Source organism: Lolium rigidum, chromosome 5 (genome assembly GCF_022539505.1).
Source record: "Lolium rigidum isolate FL_2022 chromosome 5, APGP_CSIRO_Lrig_0.1, whole genome shotgun sequence".
In the NCBI taxonomy this organism is placed as follows: domain Eukaryota; kingdom Viridiplantae; phylum Streptophyta; class Magnoliopsida; order Poales; family Poaceae; genus Lolium; species Lolium rigidum.
The window spans coordinates 51278743-51282627 of record NC_061512.1 but is presented as its reverse complement, the minus strand read 5'-3'; the positions used below and the strand labels follow the sequence as shown (position 1 = coordinate 51282627).

General features: G+C 48.1%; 1 non-coding gene across 1 annotated transcript; it reads right to left on the bottom strand.

Annotated features, from left to right (window-relative positions):
• Nucleotides 1–3577: 3577 nt before the first annotated feature.
• Nucleotides 3578–3650, bottom strand: TRNAA-CGC. The gene has a single exon. It is a non-coding gene; the product is annotated as a tRNA-Ala (tRNA).
• Between the last annotated feature and the right edge of the window lie 235 nt (nt 3651–3885).

The window sequence follows — 3885 nt, the reverse complement described above, 5'->3', positions numbered from 1 at the left end:
GAACGCCGCCTCTAGCTCTGAGAGGTCTTCAGAGTGGGTGTCCAGGAAGTCCAAGTCCAGCGAGTGCTGTCTATCCACCGAGGTGCCGAGCAGGCCCTCAAAGTGTGTGAAAGCAGCTTCAGCCATGGCTGCCTGGTCAGAAATGACCGCGCCTCCCACCTGCAGGCTGTGAATCACGTTCTTCTGGCGACGGTACGCCGCGTGTTGATGGAAGAAGGCCGTATTGGCATCCCCCTCCTTCAGCCACGCGATCTTGGCCCGCTGCCTGGCCATAGTGCGCTCCAGCGAAGCCAGGCCCAGGTAAGCGTGTTTGAGGTGCGCCCTGAGTCGGCGCTCATCCGGTGATAGCTGTCTAGTCTCCATGGCTACATCCAGCCTAAACACGACCTCCCGCGCTATCATCAGCTGCAGTTTGACACATCCTACCTTTTTGTCACTCCAGCTTAGCAGGCTGCGCGCCGTGCGCTTAAGCTTTGCCGTGAGCCGCCGGAAGGGGTCTGGGTCACCCTCCACAACATCCCAGGCGCTTCGCACAGCGTCCTCAAAACCATCCAACTTCAGCCAGAAGCGTTCGAACTGGAACCTCTTCCGCCCCGCTGATTTGGTGGTGCAATCCAGGAGGAGTGGGCAGTGGTCAGCCACCACCGTTGCCAAGCAGCGCAACATGCAGCTGCTATGCAATTCCTCCCAGGCAACCGAAACAAACACCCGATCCAGCCGCACCAGAGTGGGCGTTTCCCGCTCATTCGACCAAGTGTAACGCCGTCCATGAAGGTAGATCTCCTTCAGCTCGCAATCATTCAGAAAGCGCCGGAATCTTCCCATCATCCTACGGTTGAGATTACCGTTGTTCTTGTCCTCATCCCGGTAGATCAAGTTAAAGTCCCCGCAGAGGGCCCAAGGTCCAGGGTGACCTCTGCGGACCTCGCGGAGTTCCTCCAGGAAGGCGACCTTGTCAGCCTCAGCCTGAGGTCCATAGACACAAGTCAGCCACCACTCAGCGCCACCACCCGTAGGGGAGACCCTGGCCGTAACACTGTTAGCACCGTAATGTGCGCTGTCGAGCTGCACCACCCGGCTAACCCAAGCCACAATGATACCCCCCCGAGTGTCAGCCGCAGGCAAGCAGAAGTAAGCGTCAAACTCTGCGCCGAGCGCTTCTATTATGATAGCCTGATTAACAACAGATAGCTTTGTCTCCTGGAGACATACAATGGACTGTGTACAAACTGTTACATTATCAGTCCGGGTTAATGGACATTTTTCTGAATACTTCAAGCCAACAAGGGGCATCAGACAGGGAGACCCTATATCCCCGTATTTGTTTCTCATATGTTCTGAAGGCTTGAGTTGTTTGTTGAAATATAATGGACCACAATTTTTGACACGAGGGATTAGAGTGGGGATCCATGCTCCATGGATTTCACACTTACTTTTCGCAGATGATTGTCTGGTGTTTGGGCAAGCAAATGCTGCGGCTGCTACACGACTCCAAAACATACTAGAGCTATATCAAGTTGGTTCAGGACAGTTGGTTAATAAAGCTAAGTCGGCTGTATTCTTTAGTGCCAACTGCACGCCAGATATGAAACATGAGATACATGACATATCAAGGATTTCAGTTGAAGCTTTAGTCGAGAAATATTTGGGGCTCCCTACTGCCCTAGGTCGGGCTGCAGATGATCAATTTGAACATATCATTGCAAAGATCAAGAAATTGGTGAATGGTTATGCGGCAAAAAATCTGAGCGGTGCCGCTCGTGAGGTACTGATAAAAGCAATATGTCAAGCAATACCGACATATTCTATGAGCTGTTTTCGATTGTCAAAGAAAATGTGTAAAAGGATTACGAGCATTATTGCAAGGTACTGGTGGGGAGGAAATGAGCTTAAGCGGAAGATCCATTGGAAAAAATGGTGTGATATTGCTATTCCAAAAGTCATGGGAGGTATGGGATTTAGAGATATCCAACTTTTTAATCAATCGATGTTAGCTAAACAGGGTTGGAGGCTGCTAACAAAGCCTAACTCACTATGTGCAAAAGTGTTGAAAGGAAAATACTATCCCAATTCTGATTTTATGTCAGCACGGCGTAAGAGAAACTCATCTCATACGTGGAGAGCTATCTTACATGGCAGAGAAGCTCTCGACAAGGGGCTGATTAAGAGGGTTGGGGATGGTTCAACCATTCGAGTTTTTGAAGATCCTTGGATTCCAGATAATTTGAATGGACGGCCTTTAGCAAAACCTTCTGGAGCTAAGGCTATTTTGGTTGAAGACCTTATTGATGATAACCAAATGACATGGTCTGAGGAGAAGCTGGAAGAAAACTTCATAGACGCAGATAGGCAAGCAATACGTAGAATACCACTGGGTAGATTCTCAGAGGATGAATATGCATGGACGCAAGAGAAGAGCGGCAATTTCACTGTCCGCTCTGCTTACAGGCTAATGGCATTGATTCAAAGAGCTAATAATGCCTCTGGTTCAGGTAGTTCTTCAACTATATGTTGGAAGAAGTTGTGGAAATTACCAGTCCCGCCAAATGTCCGTTCCTTTTGGTGGAGGGTGATAAGAAAATTTGTTCCATCGCGATTAATTCTTAAGGAGAGACACATGGAACGGATTTCTACTTGTGAATCATGTGGGGCAGATGAAGAATCAATTTTCCATGCCCTCTTTCAGTGTACGTGGGCAAAGGTGTTCTGGCAAGATTTGCGGGAGACGATGAATCTCAAACTGCCATCATTTCATCCAGAATTTTGAGCTATGGATATGATTGATAATCCTAAAATTAAGGAAGAAGATATAGCTTTAATCTTGTGCGGATGCTGGGCTATATGGAAAGAGCGTAATGCTCGGAAACATGGTGAAGGAGGCAGAACTGTTACTGATTCTGTTCGCTGGGTGATGCAAACAACACTTGACCTCTCTCGGGTAAGGAAGGACAAGCCAAAGAAACCATTGAAACCAAAAGCACACTGGCATCCTCCACAAATGGGTGTGTTAAAGATGAATACTGATGCTTGCTTTGTCAAAGACACTATGTCAGGAAGCACAGGACTTGTTGTGAGAAATCATCAAGGGATGTTAATGCGAGCACAGGCGCTCTGGTACGAACACTCGGCTAATGCATCGTTGATGGAAGCTATGGCGATCCGAGACGGAGCTAGACTGGCTGTGGAGATGGGCTATCATCAGATTATCATTGAAAGCGACTGCAGTGAGGTAGTACAATTGCTTAATGCTGATTGCCTGAATAGATCAGAACTTAAACCTATTTGTCAGGAAATCTTGGAGATTACGAGAGCTTTTTCTAGCTTTAGCATTTCTTTAATTAGCCGGGATGCTAATCAAGCAGCTCACTTATGTGCTAAACAAGCTAGATCGGATAAACTATAACCCAGGTTTTCTTTCGGACACTCTTCGGAGTGATTGTAATCCTGTCATTTGATTAATGAAGTTTCTTATTCGCAAAAAAAAAAAAAGTTAATTTTCTGCATTAAAATGTCCAGTATTGCTCTGCATTTTTCTGGTAAGGCTAACGTCAGCAGTTAACACCAAAATAGCAAAAAATGGAGGTGCGGGGAATCGAACCCCGTGCCTCTCGCATGCGAAGCGAGCGCTCTACCATATGAGCTACACCCCCAATGGATGTGCACCTCGGGAGGCGAGCTAACATATACCCAAACAGATGGATCATCTGGCCATCTCCCCCCTTCAGCATGCAGCTGTTCTTCCTTGCGCTCTGTGGATCGGTGGATCGAACTACCATGACAGCAGCTGTCGGGCCGGCCGGCGTTCATCCCCTCCGGCAGTCAGGGACCTCTACCTATCTACCTGCAAGGATCGGGCGCACTCAACCTGATCATGGCTTGGAGGCT